Source organism: Ranitomeya variabilis, chromosome 5, assembly GCF_051348905.1.
Source record: "Ranitomeya variabilis isolate aRanVar5 chromosome 5, aRanVar5.hap1, whole genome shotgun sequence".
NCBI classification, from domain to species: Eukaryota; Metazoa; Chordata; class Amphibia; order Anura; family Dendrobatidae; genus Ranitomeya; species Ranitomeya variabilis.
Window position 1 is genome coordinate 506,222,776 of NC_135236.1, and position 27,101 is coordinate 506,249,876.

The window sequence follows — 27,101 nt, forward strand, 5'->3', positions numbered from 1 at the left end:
TGGACAGGTAGCTCCATACCTTTTATAGGCATTGATTTTAGAATAGGAAGACCAAGAGTTAACTGCATGTGGTAAATCAGAACTATAGGCAACACTTGGCTTTAGTTTTATTACATTTACTTATGTTTTAGACTTTTTTTTTTTTTTCCCAAAAGTGAGATTATTTTCCACGCTGTTGCTTGCAACCGATAGCCAGATGTCACCAATCGTGACCAGTATCAGCCAAACATTCATTCAGTTCAGTCAACAGCTATTTCGACTGGCTTCTGGGAGAAAACTTTTCTTTCCCTAATTCTGGTGAACCCCTTGAAGTTGTATCTTTGACCACTGAAATACCATCATACAATTCCAGCTTGTTCACAAAAGGCTTTATTTGTTAATTCTCCAGTAAGGGTAATGTTGGCTTTGCAGCTGCAGATTCATCATTTTGAGGTGCAAATCTGGATAAATTGATTAATGCAAATCTCCGTCACTGGTAGCTGTTGTTGTGGCAGCAAAAGGTTTGATGACTGGGTTTCATTTGGAGTTCTTCTATCCCTGGATATCTTCCCATGGTTGCTTCTTGCCTGAATATCCCTGGAGTAAAGTGGTGACTGCATCAGATTGGAATCCTTCTCCCGTTAACCAGGAGGCTACTGGTGCCTGTTGTCTACCCTGCTGACACCTGTTGCAGGAGCAGCTGTGAAGGTTCTGTGAGAGGGTGGATGAATCTGGTGTACTGTCTAGTCCATAGTCTACACTTATATAACTTATGGAAACCTAAATCAAGTTTGTTGGTACAACTTTGTTCCATGTAGTTATGCCACCTCCTGTTAATGCCTAATAGATGCACACATTTATGGATGCCTAGAGGAGACCTAGTTGCATGTATCTTTCCTGTCAAGGTTCATGTTCTGTAAGGGATCACCTGTTTATTTTTTTTCTTGCGAACAATAAGCTGTGAAGCCATTGTTAAAGGATGGGATAACATACGCTAAGCTGAAATGTGCAATGTCTTCATGTGCATTCCACCTTGTTAAATACCCCTTGTGGTTGTAAATTAAAAGACCTTTTTTTGTTTCAAATTGTGTATTTTCTTTTTTGTTTCAAGAATAGTTTGTTTTAAAGGACTATATAGCTATAAAATATTCAGAGAACCTTTCTTAAAGGGAACCTGTCACCATGAAAATGCAGTTCAATCTGTAGTCATGTTTTAGAGCAGAGGGAGCTGAGCAAATTGTTATATAGTTTTGTGAAAATAATTAAACGTAACCTTTGTTTTATCATTTAATCTCTTGTTCTTTCTGGGATTTCTGGTCCAGTGGGCAGGCCTATCAGTGACTGACATCATTTTTCGTATAAGTATGCATACAGAAATACCTGTCAGTCACTTACAGGACCGCACATCGGATCAAAAATCCCAGAAAGACTTTTAAATTATAAAAACACAAATTGTACTAATAGATTTGTCACAAAACTGTATATCAATCTGCTCAGCACAACCTGCACTATAACTTGGTGCCTGCAGATCAAAGTGTATTTTCATGGTAACCGGGTCACTTTAAAAGAAACCTGTCAAATGAAAATACACGATTAGCCTGCAAATATTGTGCTAATCTGCAGGTTAATGGCATTCTGAACTTGCCCGGCCCCTACACTTAGAGCCCCTCTGCCGGGAGAATATTAACCTTTGTTCCTCCCGGCAGCACTTGGGTTTCATTCACGGGGGTGGCACCAGCGTGCGTTCAGTCATCCTTCTGTGTATAGAGAACAACAGATGTAAACGCACCTCAGCACTGACTGACAACAGCTCAGCATTAGGAACTGCTGTTAGTCAGTGCCATGGGAGCGGTTTCAGCCACTGCTGTACATACAGTGGCATTTAAAAGTTTGGGCACCCCTGATCAAAATTACTGTTATTTTGAGCAGTTAAGCAAGTAGAAGATGAAATAATTTTTTAAAGGCTTAAAGTTAAAGAAGGCACATTTCCTTTTTTTTATTTTAAGCCCCCCCCCAAATATATATTCATCTTTTACATTTTAAAAATAACAAAAAAGAAAATAGTCTGATACGAAAGTTTGTGAACCCTGCATGGTTAGTATCTAGTATCACCCCTATTTGAAAGTATCACAGCTTTTAAAAAATTTTTGTAACCAGCCAAGAATCTTAATGGTTGGCGAGATGTTCTTTTCCTGAAATTCTGTGCACTTTTTTCTCCACACATACCTTTGATCCTTTGTTAGAGATGAGCGAATATTTCACTGTTCGTTTCGGATTACAATCGCAGAATTTGCAATATACCCTGATTAATTTGTTGAATATTCGCCAAACATAACTAAATGCCTTTCAGGCCAATCGGAGGCAAAAATAAACACATGCACAACACCTTATAATGGCCCCAAATGCTGCCAAAACCCATCAAATGAGGGACACCAAAGAACGTGTCCTCAATTTACCCACATTACAAATTGTAGCATGGCACTGCAGCAATCAGCCAGGCATGAGGTATCGGGGTCTGAGACAGTATTAACACCTTTCAATTGAACGTTCTAATAAGACGAGGTGGGTGAGGGATCGGTGTAGGCCTCCTTTGCTGGGAGCCCTGATACCACATGCAACACCTCTACCTTTATTCATGCTGAGCCACACTCAGGTGCCACAAACATCAGTTTTGTAGACTACCATTGTCAGAAAAATTCAAGGATAGTAACACGGGTAGTTCAGTCCAAGGAAGTGGAGGCCAGATGATGGTCTCGGAGGCCTACTGCTACAGGCAACACGCAGGAAGGAGACCCAACCAGGAGTGTTCACATTTCCAAAAATTATTGGAAGAGAATACCAAAGTGGCATCAATTTCACCACAGTATAGATAGTATAATAGGGACCGACAGGTCTTCTACTAAACCCAATCCAGCAGATGGACACCCAACCAGGAGTGTTCACATTTCCAAAAAATTACTGGCAGACACCACAAAAGTGGCATCAATTTCACCACCGTAGAAATAGTATAATAGGGACTGACAGGTCTTTCACTATGCCCAATCCAGCAGATGAACACCCAACCTGGAGGTTTCGCATGTTAAAAAATGAGGGCTTGACACCACCAAAGTGAAATAACTGTCATGAGAATAGAAATAGTATAATTGGTACCGACACGTCTTCCAATACAGCTAACCCAGCAGATGTAGACCAACCATGACTGTTCATATTTGCACAAATTTGTGTTAACATCAGCAGCAGGAGGCACAGAAGCCACACTAAAGATATCAGAGTGCAGTTGCCGTTACGTGATATTAATGCATCACACAAAAAAATGCAATATCATTTAGTCTGTACAGTCTGCGATTGGGGTGCAAAAGTCCTTGGAGATCCATGACTTGTTCATCTTAATGAAAGTTAGGCGGTCTACACTTTCAGGGGACAGCCAGCTGCGCTTGTCCATCAGTACACCAGCAGCACTGAAGACACGTTCTGAGAGAACTGTAACTGCCGGGCACGATAAAACCTCCCAAGCGTGTGAGGCGAGCTTAGGCCACTCATCCATTTTGGAAGACCAAAATGTGAAAGGGTCCAAACCATGCCTGATGGTATTGATATTCAGTTCTAGATACTCCTACACCATTCTCACGATTTGTTCACCACGTGTAAGACTTGGACTCTGTTGTGCTGGTACACGAGCTGGTCTAAAAAAAAAGTGTCAGGTCTCACAGAAATTGCTTCTTCCACTTACACCCTCCTGCTTCTGCTAATGTTTTGACATTGACGAATAGACGTGCTGGAGGTTGAAAGTCTAGAGCTGCAACGCAAACTGTGTGCCTCACTGCTGTCTTGGGGAAAAGCTCTCTTAAAGGGAACCTGTCACCCCCAAAATCGAAGTTGAGCTAAGCCCACCAGCATCAAGGTCTTATCTACAGCATTCTTAAATGCTGTAGATAAGCCCCCGATGTATCCTGAAAGATTAGAAAAAGAGATTAGATTATACTCACCCAGGGGCGGTCCCGTTCCGGTTCTGGTCCGATGGGCGTCGCAGTCCGGTCCGGGGCCTCCCATCTTCTTACGATGATGTCCTCTTCTTGTATTCACGCTGCGTTTCTGGCCGGGCCTCTGACCTTTCCCGACGCCTGCACATTGCAGTACTTTGCTCTGCCCTCATCAGGGCAGACAAAGTACGCCAGAGCCGCAACGTGAATACAAGAAGAGGACATCATCGTAAGAAGATGGGAGGCCCCGGACCGGACTGCGATGCCCATTGGACCAGAACCGGAACGGGACCGCCCCTGGGTGAGTATAATCTAACCTCTTTTTCTCATCTTTCAGGATATACCAGGGGCTTATCTACAGCATTACAGAATGCTATAGATAAGCCCCTGATGCTGGTGGGCTTAGCTCACTTTCGATTTTGGGGGTGACAGGTTCCCTTTAAGGTTGTGTAAAAGCGTGTTTCGAAAGTCCAGCATTCACAGGTCCCTTGCCAGGGCGGGAAGCATCTGACAAGATTTGGTTTTATAATGTGGATCTAACAGAGTGGCAACCCAGCAGTCAGCACTATTCCTAATCTTAACTATACAGGGATCATGTTGCAGATAGTGCAGCAAGAAGGCATTCATATGTCAGGCTCTACCATGAGGTCCAAGCCCATGCTATGGTAATGGCTGGGTAAAAATGAGGCTCGTTTCCTCCGTCCCTTCCCGCAAACCGTGAACAGAGAGTGGAGGATTATCCTCTTCATCTGACAGTTGCCCACCTATCACCTCTTCCTCCATTTGTTTCTTGGACCTTCTGCATCCTCCTCTGCTTCCTCCTCTGCTTCTGGGACCACCATCTCCTCCCGCAGGCTATTCAAAGTCTGCTCCAGCATATACTGTAGATGACCGGAATAGTGATTCTGATGACTGCGTCTAACCATCTTAGTAGCCATTTCGAAACTGTGCAGAAGAGTGCAGAGGTCCTTAATCTGTGCCCACTCTGTAAACGTGATATGCGCCACATCTGTACTGCATTGGCCCAGGCTATGCGGCATGACATACTGCGTCAGGTCTCGTTGCTGTTGCCACAGTTGCTGCAACATGTGCAGAGTGGAATTCCACCGTGTCAGCACATCGCATATCAACCTGTTAACTGGCATGGACAAAGACCTCTGTATCGATGCAACTCGATGACCTGAGGGGTGTGAATAGCGGAAATGAGCACACAGTTTACGTGCTTTCTGGAGCAGCTCACCCAAGCGAGGATAATGGTGGAAAAAATGCTATACCACCAGGTTGAGGACATGAGCTATTAAAGGCACGTGTGTGAGCTTGCCTAGTCGTAAAGCCGCCAGGTTCGCATCGTTATCAGACACGGCCTTCCCTGGATGCAGGTTCAGCAGAGACAGCCATTGCTCAAACTCAGCCTGGAGAGCTGTCCACAACTCTTCAGCTGTATGACTGCGATCTCCAAGGTATATCAATTTTAACACTGCCTGATTGCTGTGAGCCCTGGCTGCGCAGTACGGAGGTAATGGGGATTTTCTCTGCACTGTTGGAACACAATTCTCATTAAGGCAGAGGTTTAGGGTGCAGGTGGGAGGCCCTAAAGGAGATGGAGAAGGCAGAAGCGGTGGAGGAAGTGTTAAACGTAGAGGTTTGTCCTGCAATCCTTGGGGATTCCAAGACTTAGGGAGCAGCGCCTGCCCCCACAACCACATGAGTCACCCAGTGCCCAGTCATCGAGATGTAACTCCCTTGGCCATGCTTACTTGTCCTAGTGTCTGTGGTGAAATGCACCCTGGCAGACAGATAGTTAGTCAAGGAACGGGTGATGTCTGCGACATGCTGGTGTAGCGCAGGCACATCTTAGAAAACTAATAGTGACTGGGCAGTTGGTACTGGTTGACTGCGATGGCCATCAGCTTTTGGAAACTGTCTATCTACTAGGTGGAAAGGCAGCATTTCCGTGGCCAACAGATTGGAGATGGTGGAGTTCAACCTCTTAGCTTTGTTATGCGTAGGAGGAAACAATCTTTTACGTGACCACAACTTCGTAACCGTGGGCTGGCTGCAGTGCTGAGAGAGGATGGAGTATGGTGAACTGGATAAACTGTTGGACCGTGAGAAAGGTGCAGGCGGAGATGTTACGGGGGATTGAGAAAGTTGTGGTGTGCTCGTTCTCTGAGATCTGTCAAAACCAGTAGTCTTGTCCACTTCCGTTACAGCTGATGGTGGGCTCTGTCAGAATGACTTGAGCGGGCATAGAATCCAAGGTTCTGCAGTCAAAGACCTGCGTCTTAATAGTTTCCACGGTAATAGAGGAGGAGGAAGAAGCAGCAGATGCGATTGATGGGGGAGGCTGATGGTTGTTGAGGTCCACTGGTGCGCATTTTAGCATAGTGAGATTCCCACAGTAAAGCATGTTGATTGCCCATGTGAAGGTTCATACATGTAGTAGTCAAATTATTGCACTTTTTACCTTAACTCTTTTTTTTTGTTTTGCAAAGTTGGCAGATTTTGCTAGTTTCTCATCCTTTGCAGTATCTAAAAAGGCCCAGGCTAGGCAACCCTTGCCACCCCTGCGAGCTGCAAACCCACGGACGCTGCTGGTCACAGCCACAGTTGTGGCTGAGGATGCATTGCTCATTGTGGCTGCATCACTATGTGTCAGCAACTTACGGCGCAACATAACCTTTTCGTCTTCCTTCTCAGATGACCTACCCAACTGTGTGCCTCTGTGTTCTCAAGCAAATACTAGGATTTCATCAGCTCACCTAACCAGACGTATTAGAGTCCAATTGTCAATAGACATGTGCAGAGCATGGATCACCACCAAGTTCCTGCCGGCCGACTCCCAGGTGAAAATGCAAATCACTCACTTGTCCAGGTCATGCAAATATTGAATGGAGGAGATGAAAATAGAATAAAATCTTGTCCTTTATTAGTGCATCATAAAAACAAGCTGACGCGTTTCAGGCAGTACTCCCCTTAGTCATGACTAAGGCCAGTACTGCCTGAAACGCGTCAGCTTGCTTATATGATGCACTAATAAAGGACAATATTTTATTCTATTTTCAGCTCCATTCAATATTTGCATGAGCTGGACAAGTGAGTGATTTGCCTCTATGTTCACGCCAACTGGGATCTAACACATCATCATCCTCTGTGTTATCACATTCCTTGCCCTTGGAGTCACCCTCTTCCTGTCCTGACAGCACAGTACAGTCCATGTGAGCCTCAGATGTTTCAGTCTCATCAGGATCACCCCCCAGGGGTTAATGTCTAATGACGAGGGTCAGGATGCTGTTCGGACCCTACTTCATCCTGCCCCGCATCCAAGCTAAAAAAAAATTTGAGCATTGGTTCAGATTTCCTCCTCTTGACTCTGAAGCTTTTGAGCACACTTCTGATGACCATTTCATAGAATGTGTGAACAGCTCTTCAGACTCACTCATCTGTGGTTCCGTACAGTCAGTTGTACGGTTGGAGATTTTGGAAGTAAGGGGAATTTTGGTGCCAATGTTGAGGTGGAGGAATAGGAGGAGAGGCCACTTGAAGCTGTGCATGCCATCCACTCGAGCACATGCTCTTTCTAGACCTCATCAACAAGGCGTTCCGCTGTGCGTCTGACAAAGAAAGGTAGTGGAGTAGTCCATCCAGTAACAGTAGTTGTCAATTGTCTTTGCATAGGATGTGACGTTGGTTCACTAGTTCTTTCACAAATATTACCGCCTACATGTACACCTTGAACACCAAGTCTAATTCCCGTTCCGCCATGGCCTCGCTTTTTCCCTGTCATGTTGCTCAGATAGTGTGGTAGGAGCACAGTATTAGCAACAAAGAAATAGATTTTAAACTCTGCACCACCTCTGCAAACAGCTGAATTTCAGCGACAGAGAATTCCAAGGTGAAATATGGCGTGCTGTATCGTGTTAGTCACAGAAGAAAGAATTGTTTGAGTGTGGATGAGGCCTGTATGACAAAGATATGCTACAAACATTTGAAAGTCAGATGTCCCCTACTGTATGACGTTAGGAACTCAAGAATTTTTGGGTGGCCTCTGGATCAGGCCGCTACAGCTTAATTTCAACCCAACAAAATGGCAAAGTGGGATACCGAAGGCTGTCTATCTTTTTTCAACTGAAAAATTATATATTTTTTTTATGTGCCTTAGATCTGCAGACAGTTTGCTATACTTATGCAAGGAGCACAATAGAAGCATTGCACAGCACACTTGTGTGAATAGTGCCCTGCTGGCTTTCTGTGGACCTCCGTAATGGCAAAAAAAAATGCTGGAAGGTACTGTATGTTTAACAGCCACACTGGCCACTAGCTAGCTACAATATCTGACTGATATACAACCGCCTAGCTAACTAGCTAAAATCTTGCTGCTAACAGTGCCAGTGTCAGGAGCAGCCTCTCTGCGCTGTCCGCTATTTATATGGAGAGGGACATGTGATTTCAGCAGCCAATGACAAGCCGTTGTGTCAGGACATTGCGGGTATTTCATGCACACTTATTGGCTAGCCACAATGTGCACACATAAAGTTAGGAAAAAAATGACTTTACAAGAACGCCGTACCTCTGAGCCTTGCAAACCCCCTCCCCTCATCAAACACGTGCCAGTTGCTCATGATACACCACCATTATCGTTGCTAAAGTGCTGAAAATACATTTTGTGGCAATGTAAATATTTTCCCGCACTTTTTTTGCTCGGGTTTCCGATCACGAATCGTAATGTGCAATATTCGTGCCGAATTTATGTTTGGCGATCGTTTTCTGAACAAAAAAATTTCCAAATTTCCAAAATGTATCAGGCTTGTTTAGATGTTCTTTTGCATACTGATGCTGAATTTTATGATGAGGACGCAGGAAAGGTTTCCTTCTGATGACTCTTCCACGAAGGCCTTATTTGTGCCCTGATTTGTGCAATAGAAAACTGTCAGTGTATCAAATACTTTTTTTTTTACCTACTGTATGTTAAGTTGTTGGCTACGCTGGCTAGGGTTACATTTTCAGTTTTACCCTGAAGTTGACATCTTCAGAGTAATATTTTTTTAAACTGTTCTTTTTTGCTTGTCTTAAACAGTTTATTTTTACAAATTTGTCGTAACACTGAGGCGGACAACTGCTTTTTAAAAGAAAAAAAAATTAAAATTTACTCTCCTTTCACAACAACAAATTAAGAGGGGGTAGTATAGTGCAACTGTGGCTAACGGACAAAGGCGTAAGATTGATTTATAGATACACAGCTGTCTATTGTATTTCTTTTTGGTAAATGTCTTTCGTTTTACCTTCAGGTGCATATAAAATTTTTTTGGGGTTACCTATCCAAGATCAAGCAACGTAGAATTGACAATTTGCAAAACATGGGCTCTCCAAATTGATTGTGTGGGGGGAGGTGAAAGAGAGATCCGCTCACCAAGAGCGGGAAAAAAAATGTTACTTCTATAAATGAAGCAGTGCATGGACTCTAGACTGACTTCTGGACAGGAATAGCACGAGGAAAGAAATTCCAGCATCCGCTAAAGGTAAAGATATTAAAATATGACTTTTATTAGCAACATTAAAAATATCTAAGATCAAGAATAAAATAACGGGTGGGCAAGGACAAAGGGAGGACACAGGTCTACGCATTTCAGTCTCACAAATCCTCAGTCCAGGACTAAGGGATGGTGAGCCTTAAATGCATAGACTTCCCCTCCCCCATTTTTATTTTAGTCTTGACTTTTTTTATCTTGGATATTTTAAATGTCACTATTAGGCTATGTGCGCATGGTATTTGCTTGCAGAAATTTCTGCAAAGTTTCTGCATCTCTCGACAGGATAGAAGCTGCTGAATAAACTCACGTTTTTGCCATATTTTGAGTGCATTTTTGCAGCGTTTTTGTACAGCAATAAATTCTTTTTTGAGCTAAATAAAAATATTTTCAAAAAAGGTTTTGCAATATTTCTTTGTTCAACACCACCTTTTTCATGCTGATGCAGTAGTAGGGCTTGGTGTCTGCAGCTGTCATTGACACCTAGCTCTAGGCTTAGTAATGAAAAGGTGTCAGCCCCTCACCCTCATTACTAAGGGTACCGTCACACAGTGCAATTTTGATCGCTACGACGGCACGATTCGTGACGTTCCAGCGATGCATTTACGATATCGCTGTGTCTGACACGCTACTGCGATCCGGATCCCCGCTGAGAATCGTACGTCGTAGCAGATCGTTTGAAACTTTCTTTCGTCGTCTGGTGTCCCGCTGTGGCGGCATGATTGCATTGTGTGACACAGGTTGTATACGATGTGCGCACAGTAACCAACGGCTTCTACATCGCAAATACGTCATGAAATTATCGCTCCAGCGCCGTGTATTGCAACGTGTGACCGCAGTATACGACGCTGGAGCGATACTTATACGACGCTGCAACGTCACGAATCGTGCCGTCGTAGCGATGAAAATGGCACTGTGTGACAGTACCCTAAGCTGATAGGTAAACACAAACCTACACACACATTGTCACCAGCCAAAGTAGGAGCGTTAACAGAACGATCGTACATAGGCTGTAACCATACAGCAACTGTTAATTTTAAAGAAAAAAGAAACTGCGTGGGCTCCAACATAATTTTAGTAACCTGCAGAGGGAAAGCCGGCGGCTGTGGGCTGATGTTATGTTTTGGGAAGGAGCCAATAGCCATAAAGGTTCCCAGGCTATTAATATCAGCTCATAGCTGTTTGCTTAGACTTTACTGGCTAGTTTACAGGGGAACCCCAGAAAAAAATGGACGTAATGCCCCCCTATAAAATCTAACCAGCAAAGGCTAGGCAGACAGCTGCGGGCTGATATCAATAGCCTAGGAAGGGGCCTTGGATATTGGCCCCTCCCAGATTAAAAACATCAGCTCTGTCACCCCAGAAAAGGCGCATCTATAAGATGCGCCAAATCTGGCACTTAGCCTCGCTCTTCCCACTTGCCCTGTAGTGGTGGCAAGTGGGGTTCATATTTGTGGGGTTGATGTCACCTTTGTATTGTCAGGTGGCATCAAACCCAGAGGTTAGTAGTGGAAAGGCTCTTTAAGACACCTATCCATTACTAACCCCATAGCGATAGTGTATACAAGCACAGACACCCAGAATAAAGTCCTTTATTTTAAATAATTACATAGACACCTTTAACCCCTTCCTGACCTGTGACGCCACGTAGGCGTCATGAAAGTCGGTGCCAATCTGACCTGTGACGCCTATGTGGCGTCATGGAGGGATCGCGTCCCTGCAGATCGGGTGAAAGGGTTAACTCCAAATTCACCCCATCTGCAGGGACAGGGGGAGTGGTACTTCTGATTGGCTGTTGAAAGTGAAACAGCCATTCAGAGCAATTTGTAATATTTCACCAATGAAACTTGGTGAAATATTACAATCCAGACATGGCCGATGCTGCAATATCATCGGCCATGGCTGGAGACCCCGATCTGACCCCCCCACCGACTCACAGCGGCGATCTGCAGCCGCCGTCAGTGTTTCTGATGTAAAGTAGACATGTGGGAAATGTTATTTATTAACTATTTTGTGTCGCATAACTCTCTGGTTTAACAGAATAAAAAATTCTAAATTTGAAAATTGCAAAATGTTCAAAATTTTCGCCAAATTTCCGTTTTTGCAAAGATTATCGACCTAAATTTACCACTAACATGAAGCCCAATATGTCACGAAAAAACATTCTCAGAATCGCTAGGATCTGTTGAAGCGTTCCTGAGTTATTACCTCATAAAGGGACACTGGTCAGAATTGCAAAAAATGACCAGGTCATTAAGGTCAAAATAGGCTGGGTCATGAAGGGGTTAATAATCTTAATTAAACCATACTCCCCAAACGCCTAATCCACCGATGCCAACGTCTCCTGCGACAAAAAATAATAAACCACAATATTCCTCACTTGTCCGCAGAGAAGATAATCCATAATGTCCTGCGACGATCCTGATCACTTTTGAGAGCAGTCACATCAGTGATGTGACTGCTCTCAAAGACAGCCGGTGATACACTGACAGGAGGTAATCGCTCTTGCAGTGTATCACTGAGCTGCCGTGAGAGAGTTCCTCAGCTGATCAGCACCTGTGATCTCTTATGGCACCAATGCTGTGTGGGAAAGTTTTCACGCAGCGGTGCCATAAGTGAGAGCATCGGAGCTGATGAACTCCGGTAAACTCTCACGGCAGCTCAGTGATACACTGCGGGAGCGATTACTTCCTGTCAGTGTATCTCCCACGGCCGGGTAGAGCGGTCACATCTTCCTATGTGACTGTTTTACACGTGAGATCGCAGTGGGACACTCTTTATTACCTGGACTATCACGGACAGATGAGTATATGTTGGTTTATTATTTTACATTATTTCTAGGAGACGAGGGCATCGGGGATTGGGTGTTAAGGTGAGTATAATTTTTTTTCATTTGAACAGGTATGTAATTTTACTTTTTTGTAAACTGTGAGCACAGGCATCGGCAGATAAGACTACGTCTCCCATCAGCGGCACCTGCTGTCACTGTTATCAGTGACAGCAGATGTAGCTTGATTGAATTAGTAGTCTCATGTCCCAAGCCAGCGGGTCACAGTCACAGCTGCGGGGTTATGCTGACATCTGACAGCATGATCCCGTAGCGCTCTGACCGATGTTCTTACCGGCAGTAGTGTTACCGCCGATAGGAAACATCGCGTTGGTGTTTCCCACGCTGTCACACAGAAGACAGCGTGGCAAACACCATAGGTAGATGGTAAAACGCAAAACAAGAACTCCGCAAATCCGCAAACATTTTCATACCTGCATTTTTGCTGCGGATTTGACTGACTCAATTGAAGTCAATGGGTACAGAAACACTGTGGAAACGCAAAAAGAATTGACATGCTGCAGAAAAAAAACACACTGCAAATACGCACGAAAATTTACTGATCATGTGAACAACACTTCAGGGTTGTCATTGAATAAGCTTACATAAGGATTCCATAGCATTTTTGGCCCTTTTGGGTGCGGAAAAAAGACAGCGAAAACGCATCAAAAACGCACATAGCCTTAGAGTCATGTTTTAATATCTTCACATTTTGCGGATGCTGGAATTTCTTTCCTTTCTTTCCTAGGCACTTAGGTACCTAGACATCATCCACATGACCATCAGCTCTTCCCTGCCGTTCACCGTAACCCACACCTCTATCCACAGAGTACACCCTCTTCTTTCTTGGAGTCTTAAGGTACCTTCACACGAAACGACATCGCTAGCGATCCGTGACGTTGCAGCGTCCTGGCTAGCGATATCGTTTCGTTTGACACGCAGCAGCGATCAGGATCCTGCTGTGATGTCGCTGGTCGCTGAATAAAGTCCAGAACTTTATTTGGTCGTCCGATCGCTGTGTATCGTTGTGTTTGAAAGCAAAAGCAACGATACCAGCGATGTTTTACACTGGTAACCAGGGTAAACATCGGGTTACCAAGCGCAGGGCCGCGCTTAGTAACCCGATGTTTACCCTGGTTACCAGCGTAAAAGTAAAAAAAACAAACAGCACATACTTACATGCGTCCCCCAGCGTCTGCTTCCTGACACTGACTGAGCGCCGGACCTAAAGTGAAAGTGAAAGCACAGCGGTGACGTCACCGCTGTGCTGTTAGGGCCGGAGCTCAGTCAGTGTCAGGAAGCAGACGCTGGGGGACGCATGTAAGTATGTGCTGTTTGTTTTTTTTACTTTTACGCTGGTAACCAGGGTAAACATCGGGTTACTAAGCGCGGCTCTGCGCTTAGCAACCCGATGTTTACCCTGGTTACCCGGGGACCTCGGCATCGTTGGTCGCTGGAGAGCGGTCTGTGTGACAGCTCTCCAGCGATCAGCATCGTTGTCGCTATCGCTGCAGCGTCGCTTCGTGTGACGGTACCTTTATTGCAGTCTTCAGTCTCTTTGTTCCTGTCTTTTTTGCATTCATGTCATTGTCATTCTTCAGGTGTCCACCTTTCCCAAAGCCATCTTTCTCCAGTTGTGACTGGTCAGACTCTGGAACGGCTTCACCCTCATAGTCCATAGGCCAGTCAACATCATCCTGTGTGCACCCGTCACCCTGCCAGACTTCACGTTACTCTCCTATAGCTTAATTCAGCAGGATTTTTACTATGTCTGGGAGACGAGACTGCTGGATGTCACAGGTTGTTTTTTGGGGGGGGCCTTGGGAACTCAGGCACTTCACACGACTGGACTCGAAATACCTAAAGTCGCTGTTTTCGCCTGTCAATCACGCTGGTCCGGTCAAATGGGCGTTGTGAAATCACTGTTTCTCCCCCTGCTCCTCGGCGTGTCTGACATAAATAGATCTGTGAATACCACAGATCGCGCTCTTTTTTTTTCAGTTGCGCAGTGCATTCGGCTCTTGCGCATGCGCAGTATGTAATGTATGCTATGCCCACAGTTGGGCAAAGCATAATGCGCAGGCGCAAAACCCTATGCCAACGCCGGGAAGAAATTTCTTAGGGAAAAGCAAGAGGTGGGGGAGAAACAGTGATTTCACAACGCCCATTTGACCGGACCAGCGTGATTGACAGGCGAAAACGGCGACTTTAGTAAGGTATTTCGGCAGCATAGGTGGAGAATCAGGGGACAAAAAATACACTATTGTAAAGCACAGCTCAGGCCCTATTTAACGGTATTTTTATCTCACATTGAAAAAACGGGGTGACAGGTTCCCTTTAAGCTAAAATAGCATGGCTGCTAACGATCCATAATGCACATGCAGATCATTGATCCATGTGCAGTTGGAGTTATCTACTGGCTGTAAATGCATGGACACCTTCACATGAACACACTTACTGAGTATGTCCATGTACAGGTAGCCCTGCACTTACACCTAAAGTGTCTATATGCACACATATGGAATTTACTACACCGTAACACTGCAATGAATATGACATAATTATTTATATACAATATACACTCCCTGACATAAGTTATGTCGCTTATCCATGTTATGTGGCGCAGTGGTTAGCACAGCAGCCTGGAGTCCTGGGTTCTAATCCCACCATGGACAACATCTGCAAAGAGTTTGTATGTTCTCTCCGTGTTTGCGTGGGTTTCTTCCCACATTCCAAAGACATACTGATAGGGAGTTTAGATTGTGAGCCCCATCGGGGACAGCGACGATAATGTGTGAAAACTGTAAAGCGCTGCGTAATATGTTAGCGCTATATAAAAATAAAGATGATTATTATTATTATTATGTAAATAAAAGCTTAGAATCTGACGTTAAATTCATCCATTGGTTGTATAAATTATTCTTTTGAAAGCTGAAACACTCCAAAATGTGGTTTAAGTTAAGAAAATAAATTGGCATCAATGCAGAAATATTGATCAGTTAATGAACACAGAATGGTCAGATTTTGGCAAGACAAAAGTTTTGTCGCCCACAGAAAGTAATGTGATATTCAAACAAATAATTAATTTAAAATACAAATGTATGTTGCATAACATTGGTGAATGAAGTTGTGGTGCTATTAGAGTCATATTTAATATTTTGTGTGACTTCCATGAGCTTGAAGGACTGCATCCAATCGGTTCAACAATGATTCATACAATTTATTAATGAAGTCATCAGGAATAGCAAAGAATGCAGTCTTACATGCCTCACAGAGTTCATCTAGATTCTTTGGTTTTGTCTTCCAAGCTTCCTCTTTCATCCTACCCTAAACATGCTCAATGATGTTCATGTCTGGTGACTGGGCTGGCCAGTCCTTGAGCACCTTAATCTTTTTTGCCTGGAGGAACTTGGTTGTAGAGATTAGGGTTGAGCGACCTTGACTTTTTTAGGGTCGAGTCATGTTTCACGAAACCCGACTGTTGGAAAAGTCGAGTCGGGCGAAATCGGCCGATTACTGCGCAAAGTCGAGGATCGGCCGGAACACAAAACCCTATGCACGTCAATGGGTTTTTTTTGTTGTTTTTCTCTCTCACTCTCTCTCTCTCTCTCCCCCTCCGTCCCAGCACAGAAAATTTCGTTTTACACATTCCAAATCGCTACTGCGCACAAGCGATAAAATGATGATAGGCGTGCACGCCCTAACCCCTATGTCATCACTCTGCCCACGCTCCTTCATTGGCTGTAAAAATGGCGCTAAACGTGTCATACGAAACGCGACTTTGGCGCCAAGATCGCGTACCGCATGGCCGACCCCACACAGGGATCGGGTCGGGTTTCATGAGACGCCGACTTTACCAAAAGTCGGCGACTTATGAAAATGAACGATCCGTTTCGCTCAACCCTAGTAGAGATGGAAGTATGAGATGGAGCACCATCCTGCTGCAGAATTTGGCCCCTTTTATGATTTGGAATATAAGAGGTAGCTAATACTTCTTGATATTTTAAGCTATTGATATTGCCTGCCACCTTGCAAATGTTTTGCACACCCCATACTGAATGTAACCCCAGACCACGATCTTTCCACCACCAAATTTAACTGTTTTCTGGGTGTAATTTGGATCCATACGGGCTCCAGTAGGTCTCCTGCAGTATTTGCGGTGGCTGTGGTATAATTCTACTGAAGATTCGTCAGAGAAATCGACCTTCTGCCACTTTTCCAGCATCCATCTGTTTAGCAGGCTGTGGGACTTTGCAAATGCCACACGGTTTTTTATTTGCCTTTTGTTTAGTGCTGGCTTCTGGGCACTGATTCGACCATGGAGGCCATTTCGAGACAATCCTACAAACTGTTCTAGTTGACACAGGGACTTGAGGTGACAGGCCTGTTGGAGCTCTCCTGAGGTGGAAGAGGGGCTTGCTTTGGATTTTCTAACCAACAAACGTTCCTCCTGAGCAGTTGTCTTGCGGGGTCTGCCAGACCTGGGCTTGTCAAACACATCTCCAGTCTCTTCAAATCTTTTTTTAATTGTTTGTACTTAACTCTGAGACACATTAAAGGTGCCAGCCGCCTCTGCAGTGGATCTGGTCTTCAGCCTCTTGATAATCCAGGCTTTGGTCGCAGGGTGGATTTTTGGCATGTTGTCAGAGCTCAAGTTGCAGTTCAAGTGAAGGTCTGGGGTGCCGGGTTTCTTTTTATACACACACTAATTAACCGATCATTTACTGAGCACAGGTAAGGATGTAAACTAGGATTGGGTGCATTAAATGACAGGTGACAAAACTTTTGTCTTGCCAAAATCTGACCATTCTGTGTCCATTAACTGATCAATATTTCTGCATTGATGCCAATTTATTTTCTTCACCTTTTCAGCTTTCAAAAGAATAATTTATACAGCCAATGGATGAATTTAACGTCAGGTTATAAGCTTATATTTACATAACATGGATAAGCGACATAACTTCTGTCAGGGAGTGTATATATATTGGATTTGGGGTAAAGGACAGGATTTTTCTTATGTCCTTAACCCCCTTCTTCGGCTGAGTTAATGGTGCTCAGCCTGACTTCCGTGCAGTTGGGTGTCCAGTGTTTTGGTCCTCCTGCAGATCATAAACAGTCCAATATATATAAAATAGTGACCAGGAGGAAAATGACAGGAAGAAGTGGTGTTGGGTTTTATTACATTCTCCTCCTCATGACTGAAATCTAAGAGGAGATGTTTCAGCTCGGCACCAAACGTAATAGGGATCTTCTGGAGTCTCTTAGGGGCATCTGGACAAAGGTCATGTCTTCTCTGGAGTGATAGGTGCTCTTCTACATCGATACCTAAAATGGGACAAAGGGAACAATACACTCTGGGAGATCTCCCAGTGCAATTAATAAACATCCTTATTTTATGCTTCCCTGTCCCACCAAACTCACTCATTCTTTATGCTTTAACTTCAGGGTGACCTCCCCCTGTTAACCTTTCCTGAGCTGCCCAGTAATTAGCTAATGTCTCGACTCCCCTGAATGCCACAAAGTTAAATGCAATTCTCCTTTAGTACAATCCTAGTCAATTGCTTCTGTTTCCTATACAGACACCCCTTCCAGTTTTCCACAGTTAAAAAGAGTAACATACAACCCTTGCAGCTACTTAACACACTAGGAAAACTAAACGTAAAATAAGGTACACTGACATTAGTTGTATCCTGCATCAGCTCTTATACAAAACCATGTTATCCATCCAAACTTCAAGGTCTAAGCACACAGTATAACACGACACTCCAGCGTGTACATCCATTATCTGTCCATGCTTCTCTGCCTGTCTTAGTTCACGTAAGAACACCCTTTCTCCAATCCAAAATGCACAGAAAACTAAAAAAACATTTTTAACTGCTAAACTTCAAGGCCTAGGTGAACCCACACCCCTCTACCAATCTTAGTTCAAGCAACAAAATCAGAGCATCCGTGGATGGGGCTCTATTATTAAAGGAAAAACCTCAACACCCTTAAAAAAACTAAATGTAAAACTAAGGTACACTCTTTTTAATTGTATCCTGCATCACGTTTTAAACTAAACCATGCTATCCATCCAAACTTCAAGGTCTAAGCACACAGTATAACACGACACTCCATCGTGTACATCCATTATCTGTCCATGCTTCTCCGCCTGTCTTAGTTCACGTAACAACAACCTTTATCCAATCTAAGGGTACCGTCACACAGTACCATTTTAATCGCTACGACGGCACGATCCGTGACGTCGCAGCGATCGTATGAATATCTCTCCAGCGTCGTAGACTGCGGTCACACGTTGCAATCACGGCGCTGGAGCGATGCCGAAGTCCACGGTAACCAGGGTAAACATCGGGTAACTAAGCGCAGGGCCGCGCTTAGTAACCCGATGTTTACCCTGGTTACCAGCGTAAACGTAAAAAAAACAAACAGTACATACTTACATTCCGGTGTCTGTCCCCGGCGTTCTGCTTCTCTCCACTGTGTAAGCGCCATAGCCGGAAAGCACAGCGGTGACGTCAGACGTCACCGCTGTGCTTTCCGGCCGGCGCTCACACTGCAGAGAAGCTGAGACGCCGGAGGACAGACACCGGAATGTAAGTATGTACTGTTTGTTTTTTTTACGTTTACGCTGGTAACCACGGTAAACATCGGGTTACTAAGCGCGGCCCTGCGCTTAGTTACCCGATGTTTACCCTGGTTACAAGCGAACACATCGCTGGATCGCTGTCACACACAACGATCCAGCGATGTCAGCGGGTGATCAAGCGACGAAAGAAAGTTCCATACGATCTGCTACGACGTACGATTCTCAGCAGGATCCCTGATCGCTGCTGCGTGTCAGACACTGCGATATCGTAACGATATCGCTAGAACGTCACAAATCGTACCGTCGTAGCGATCAAAATGGTACTGTGTGACGGTACCCTAAGATGCACAGGAGAACAAACAAACAAAAACAATTAACCGCTGAACTTCAAGGGCCTAGTTGAACACAAACCTCTCTACCTATCTTAGTCCAACAAAACCACCGCATCCATGGATGTGGTTCTTATCCTGCGATTTGTGTTACTCTTATCATTATGAAATCTATGGAAAACTGGAGCTAAAAATAAAATTACCAGTAAATAAACCTCATTTACTTCACAGGGGGTCTGATCGAAAACAGCAAACAACCAACATACTAACAAATCGATCCTGTTATAATTTCATTCACATTGCACCTCAGATAAAGCCTTTCTGCCTCCTGTCTGAACCTCACTGGTCTAACAATACATTTATTTGTCTTATAAAAATATTATTAAAATATTATTAAATGATTAAATTGTGTGCATTGTTTAATTAATCAGTTCAACAAATTTAAAACAATATTATACCTATCCGGGGTAAAGACTTTCATCATGAACTTTGAAATTAGACGTCATTTGATTGTTTGGCGCCGGTTTTTCAATGGAAAATCAATTTACAGGCTGATCCAACTTCAGTGGAAATGCCTCAAGACAAGGAAATGATGTTCGGTTGTGTGTGTGTTGCCTCCATGTGCCTCTATGACCTCCCAACAGCGCCTGGGCATGTTCCTGATGAGGCGGCGGATGGTCTCCTGAGGGATCTCCTCCCAGACCTGGACTAAAGCATCCGCCAACTCCTGGACAGTCTGTGGTGCGACATGACGTTGGTAGATGGTGCCAGATGTCCCAGATGTGTTCAATCGGATTCAGGTCTGGGGAACGGGCGGGCCAGTCCATAACTTCAATGCCTTCATCTTGCAGGAACTGCTGACCCACCAGCCACATGAGGTCTAGTATTGTCCTGCATTAGGAGTAACCCAGGGCCAACCGCACCAGCATATGGTCTCACAAGGGGTCTGAGGATCTCATCTGGGTATCTAATGGCAGGCAGGCTACCCCTGGTGAGCACATGGGCAGTGCTGCCCTCAAAAGAAATTCCACCCCACACCATTACTGAACTGCTGCCAAGTCGATCATGCTGAAGGATGTTACAGGCAGCAGATTACTCTCCACGGCGTCTCGAGACTCTGTCACGTCTGTCACTTGTGCTCAGTGTGAACCTGTTTTCATCTGTGAAGAGCACGTGGTGCCAGTAGCGAATTTGCCAATCCTGGTGTTCTGTGGCAAATGCCAAGCATCCTGCACGGTGTTGGGCTGTGAGCACAACCCCCATCTGTGGACGTCGGGCACTCAGACCATCCTCATGGAGTCGGTTTATAACCGTTTGTGCAGACACATGCACATTTGTGGCCTGCTGGAGGTATTTTTGCAGGGCTCTAGCAGTGCTTTTCTTGTTCCTCCATGCACAAAGGCTGAAGTAGCGGTCCTGCTTTTGGGTTGCCCACCTACGGCCCTCTCCACTTCTCCTGGTGTACTGGCCTGTCTCCTGGTAGCGCATCCAGCCTCTGGACACTATGTTGACAGACACAGCAAACCTTGCCACAGCTCGCATTGATGTGCCATCCTGGATGAGCTGCACTACCTGAGCCACTTGTGTGGGTTGTAGAGTCCTTCTCATGCTACCACGAGTGTGAAAGCACAAGATCCGCTGCTGTCAGCTCCCTTTGCAATTTCTGAGCAATGGCATCCTAGATGTACTCAATAGGAGACCAGTCTAGACACGCTGCAGGCCATGATTGGCAAACAACAGTAGCCTTGACATTGCATTGATAAACAGATCCTGAAGCACTTTGGAGAAATTACCATACCACTGTTTTTACTGCCAAATTAATGTAAAACTGTTTTATTAGTGTAGCTGGAATGAAGATTAATAGGGTCAAGTTACCGTACATTATGCCATCCTACACCATAATCTTGAAAGTAGGACCAGTATGACAGTCCTTCATAAAAGCCTCCTTTTAGTGTAGCCCATGTGGGATCCAGACCAATCACTGGCTATTATTGCATCCAAGTCAAAAGCAGGACTTGTTGCTGAAAGGGATAGACCTCAATAACTGCCTCAATTGATGTCTCGCTTTGCACCATAAGAGACTTTGAGAGCAGTTGCATGAGGTCAATGAAACAAATGTAGCTGGTCGTCTGGCTCGGTGCCCAATGTCAATGTCGTGCAAATGCCTTCTGATGGTTTGTGTAGACACTGTTTGATGCCTTAGACTTGGTATGTGACGTCTGATTAATTCTGTACTGCAAATTAAATTTATCGTTGAACCAGTGGTATAGCCATTTCTCAAAAATGTCCAAAAAGCAGTTTTTCCAAATAACAATGCCAGACCGTATGTTGCATATGTTTCTAAGGCCTTCAGACTCTCAGCACTTGTAACCCATTCACATTATTGGTCAGCAATTGAAAAGGGAGCTGCCAGCTGCGGATGATGATTTCCGTATCCCAACTTCATTCAGCGTGGCAGAATGTTTCGCAGACAACCAATAATAACCTCAATAATAATATGACAAGGCATGTAAGTATGTGAATTTTTGGACGTGGCGCTCATACGCCATACTGAATAAATTGAGATGTTTTAATATTTTGTTTCCATTTTTTCATCATTTACATATCATTAACAGATGTATCCTGAAATTTCAATAACTCCACGACTTTTCTTAGTTGGTGTTCCATTTTCAATATTGAGGAGACTATTTTACCGGATGACTGCTATGCACGCTCCACTGGTGGCTTTTTCTTAGCTTTAAGTGTTTCACCCTTTCACATTTGTGTGTAGCTGTATAATTTTGTTACTATGCACGAGGTGAGTACCCACAATTCATTAAAGAAGGGCTCCCATTAACTTTTTCCCCTAAATCTGTACACATGTGTATATAGTGTAGCGTCACTGCCATCGTCTGCAGGATCCAGCACTGTTCCTTTCCTCTTCTCCGTGACGTCACCGCTCAGATGCTTCGCATCACTCTATGTGTGAACTGGAAGTCTCTTTTACACAGTAAGTCAATGGAGCCTTGTTCTGACACTCCATAGGCTTACATTTTAAAAGACACGTTTGGGTCACTCAGAGTAAAATGTGATTCAGAGAGTCTGCAGAGCGGTGACATGACTTAGAAGTAGAGATGGGCGGACACCTGGATGTTCGGGATTGGCCGAACAGTTATAAAATGTTTGGGTTCAGGTACCGGAACAGTACCCGGACCCAGACCGCATTCACTTAAATGGGGGGTCCGAACATCCAGTGTTTGCCACACTGTCATGTGTATGACAGTGCAGCAAACACTGCTTCTGATCGGCTGTAAAATCATCACCGCCGGTCAGGCAGACGTGGTTCCCACATTGTCAAAAGACAGTGTGAGCACACAGCTGTGATCGGAGGTATCAAGTTTACCTTGGGTCACTAACACAGTCTGATGAGACTACTGCTCCCATCAGCCTACGCCTTCTGCTGATAATAACAGTGAGAGCAGGAGCTGCTGATGTGAGTATTCATCAGCCGGCGTCTGCAATGTAAATACATAGTTAAAAAAGAAACTGGCGTGGGTTCCCCTGTATTTTTGATAACCAGCCAGGCAAAAACTCACAGCTGGGGGCTGTAACCCTCAGCTATCAGCTTCAGGAAGGCTGGTAATCAAGAATAGAGGGTTCCCCAATTCAATTTTTTAAATTATTTAAATAAATAATTAAAAAAAACAATGTGGGGTCCCCCCACTTTTGATAACCAGACAATCTAAAGCAGACAGCTAGGGGCTGGTATTCTCAGACTGGTAAGGGCCATGGATATTGGCCCCAAGCTTAAAATAGCATCTATTAGATGTGCCAATTCTGGTGCTTTGCCCAGCTCTTTCCACTTGCCCTGTATCAGTGACAATTGGGTCATATTTGTAGGGTTGATGTCACCTTTGTATTGTCAGCCCATGGATTAGTAATGGAAAAGAGCCTATAATACTCCTATCCATCACTAATCCTATAGTTATAGTGTAAATAAACAGCCAGTAAAAAGGCTTATAATTGAAAAAATCATAAAGACTCCTTTAATGATTCTAAATTAAGTCATACTCACGTCATCACCCATTCCATTGAATCCCTCATTTCCTGTTAATTTTCCCAGCTGGGAAAGCAGCCTCAGTGACAGGCAGTAACCTTGATGGAGTCACTGCTAGTCATTGTCACTGATGCTGTGTTTGCAGCAGCTCATTCACCAGTGGTTCTCTGTCTGGACGGTCGCATCTTGGCACTGTCCAGGTTGAAAACTGTTTATCCCCAGATATGGATTATGGCATGGGACAGAACAACGGATAGGCGAGGGATATTGTTGTTTTTTTTATTTTTGTTTTATTACAGGAGACTAGGAATTCAATGGAATGGGTGTTAGGTAAGTATAACTGTGTTTATTTTTAAGTAAAAAAGTAAAAGTGTGTTTTATTCCAAATAAAAGACTTTACTCTGGCTGTGTCTTTATTTACCATACATATATAGGATTAGTAATGGATATTTATTTCCAGCGCAGGCGCCTGCTGATGAATAATCCCATCAGCCATTCCTGCTCTCACTGTTATTAGTGGCAGCTCATGGGAACAGTAGTCCCATCAGTCGACACCAATGACGGAGGTAAACTTTATACCTCTGATCATAGCTGCTGGGTTACGCTGTCATTTGACAGTGGGAACGTGACTGTCTGACCAGAGGTGATGATTTCACCAGAGATCAGAAGCAGTGTTTGCTGCGCTGTCATGCACATGACAATGTGACAAACACCCAGTGTTTGGGGGCCGAGCCCAAACAGCATTCGGACTTCCTTGTGAAGTCCATGTTCAGTGTCCTTGCCCGAATGGTAGGTGTTCAGGCCGGACGCCGAACTTTACTGTTCGGGTTCGCCCATCTCTACTTAGAGTAAGACTGTAACATTCTGCATGCCAGAGAAGACAGCGATAGGTGAGTATATTAACACACTGAAAATGAACTACATAGAAATATACAGACATAGGAGGGGAAAAAAGTTAATTTGTTTAACCCCTTAACCCCTTTCTGCCATTGGACGTACTATTCCGTCCATGTGGGGTGGGCCCTACTTCCCAAGGACGGAATAGTACGTCCAGCACGATCGGCCGCGCTCACGGGGGGAGCGCGGCCGATCGCGGCTGGGTGTCAGCTGCCTATCGCAGCTGACATCCGGCACTATGTGCCAGGAGCGGTCACGGACCGCCCGCGGCACATTAACCCCCGGCACACCGCGATCAAACATGATCGCGGTGTGCCGGCGGTACAGGGAAGCATCGCGCATTGAGGGGGCTCCCTGCGTGCTTCCCTGAGACCCCCGCAGCAACGCGATGTGATCGCGTTGCTCCGAGGGTCTCCTACCTCCTTCCTCGCTGCAGGTCCCGGATCCAAGATGGCCGCGGCATCCGGGTCCTTCAGGGAGGGAGGTGGCTTACCGAGTGCCTGCTCAGAGGAGGCGCTGGTAAGCCTGCAGTGCTCTAAGTCAAATCGGTGATCTGACAGAGTGCTATGCAAACTGTCAGATCACCGATCTGTGATGTCCCCCCCTGGGACAAAGTAAAAAAGTAAAAAAAAAAAAATGTCCACATGTGTAAAAAAAAAAAAAAAATCCTAAATAAATAAATTAAAAAAAAAAATTATTCACATAAATACATTTCTTTATCTAAATAAAAAAAAAAAATCACACAATAAAAGTACACATATTTAGTATAGCCGCGTCCATAACGACCCCACCTATAAAACTATATCACTAGTTAACCCCTTCAGTGAACACCGTAATAAAAAAAAAAAAAAAAACAAGGCAAAAAACAACGCTTTATTCTCATACCGCCAAACAAAAAGTGGAATAACACGCAATCAAAAAGACGGATATAAATAACCATGGTACCGCTGAAAACGTCATCTTGTCCCGCAAAAAACGAGCCGCCATACACCATCATCAGCGAGAAAATAAAAAAAGTTACAGTCCTCAGAATAAAGCGATGTCAAAATAATTATTTTTTCTTTAAAATAGCTTTTATCGTATAAAAGCGCCAAAACACAAAAAAATGATATAAATGAGGTATCGCGGTAATCGTACTGACCCAAAGAATAAAACTGCTTTATCAATTTTACCAAACGCGGAACGGTATAAACGCCCCCCCCCAAAAAGAAATTAATGAATAGCTGGTTTTTGGTCATTCTGCCTCACAAAAATCGAAATAAAAAGCGATCAAAAAATCTCACGTGCCCGAACATGTTACCAATAAAAACGTCACCTCGTCCCGCAAAAAACAAGACCTCACATGACTCTGTGGACTCAAATATGGAAAAATTATAGCTCTCAAAATGTGGTAACGCAAAAAATATTTTTTGCAATAAAAAGCGTCTTTCAGTGTGTGACGGCTGCCAATCATAAAAATCCGCTAAAAAACACACTATAAAAGTAAATCAAACCCCCCTTCATCACCCGCTTAGTTAGGGAAAAAATTTAAAAAATGTATTTATTTCCATTTTCCCATTAGGGTTAGGGTTAGGGCTAGGGTTAGGGCAAGGGTTAGGGCTAGGGTTAGGGCTATGGTTAGGGTTAGGGCTAGGGTTAGAGTTGGGGCTAGGGTTGGGGCTAGGGTTAAGGCTACATTTAGGGTTGGGGCTAAAGTTAGGGTTAGGGTTGGGGCTAAAGTTAGGGTTAGGGTTTGGATTACATTTACGGTTGGGAATAGGGTTGGGATTAGGGTTAGGGGTGTGTCTGGGTTAGAGGTGTGGTTAGGGTTACCGTTGGGATTAGGGTTAGGGGTGTGTTTGGATTAGGGTTTCAGTTATAATTGGGGGTTTCCACTGTTTAGTCACATCAGGGGCTCTCCAAACGCGACATGGCGTCCGATTTCAATTCCAGCCAATTCTGCGTTGAAAAAGTAAAACAGTGCTCCTTCCCTTCCAAGCTCTCCCGTGCGCCCAAACAGGGGTTTACCCCAATATATGGGGTATCAGCGTACTCGGAACACATTGGAGAACAACTTTTGGAGTCCAATTTCTCCTGTTACCCTTGGGAAAATACAAAACTGGGGGCTAAAAAATAATTTTTGTGGAAAAAAAAATATTTTTTATTTGCACGGCTCTGCGTTATTAACTATAGTAAAACACTTGGGGGTTCAAAGCTCTCACAACACATCTAGATGAGTTCCTTAGGGGGTCTACTTTCCAAAATGATGTCACTTGTGGGTTTTTTTTACTGTTTAGGTACATTAGGGGCTCTGCAAACGCAATGTGACGCCTGCAGACCATTCCATCTAAGTCTGCATTCCAAATGGCGCTCCATCCCTTCCGAGCCCTCCCATGTGCCCAAACGGTGGTTCCCCCCCACATATGGGGTATCAGCGTACTCAGGACAAATTGTACAACAACTTTTGGGGTCCAATTTGTTCTCTTACCCTTGGGAAAAAAAATTGGGGGCGAAAAGATAATTTTTGTGAAAAAATATGATTTTTTATTTTTACGGTTCTGCATTATAAACTTCTGTGAAGCACTTGGTGGGTCAAAGTGCTCACCACACCTCTACATAAGTTCCTTAGGGGGTTTACTTTCCAAAATGGTGTCACTTGTGGGGGGATTCAATGTTTAGGCACATCAGTGGCTCTCCAAACGCAACATGGCGTCCCATCTCAATTCCAGTCAATTTTGCATTGAAAAGTCAAATGGCGCTCCTTCGCTTCCGAGCTCTGTCATGCGCCCAAACAGTGGTTTACCACCACACATGGGGTATCAGCATACTCAGGACAAATTGTACAACATCTTTTGGGGTCCATTTTCTCCTGTTACCCTTGGTAAAATAAAACAAATTGGAGCTGAAGTAAATTTTGTGTGAAAAAAAGTTAAATGTTCATTTTTATTTAAACATTCCAA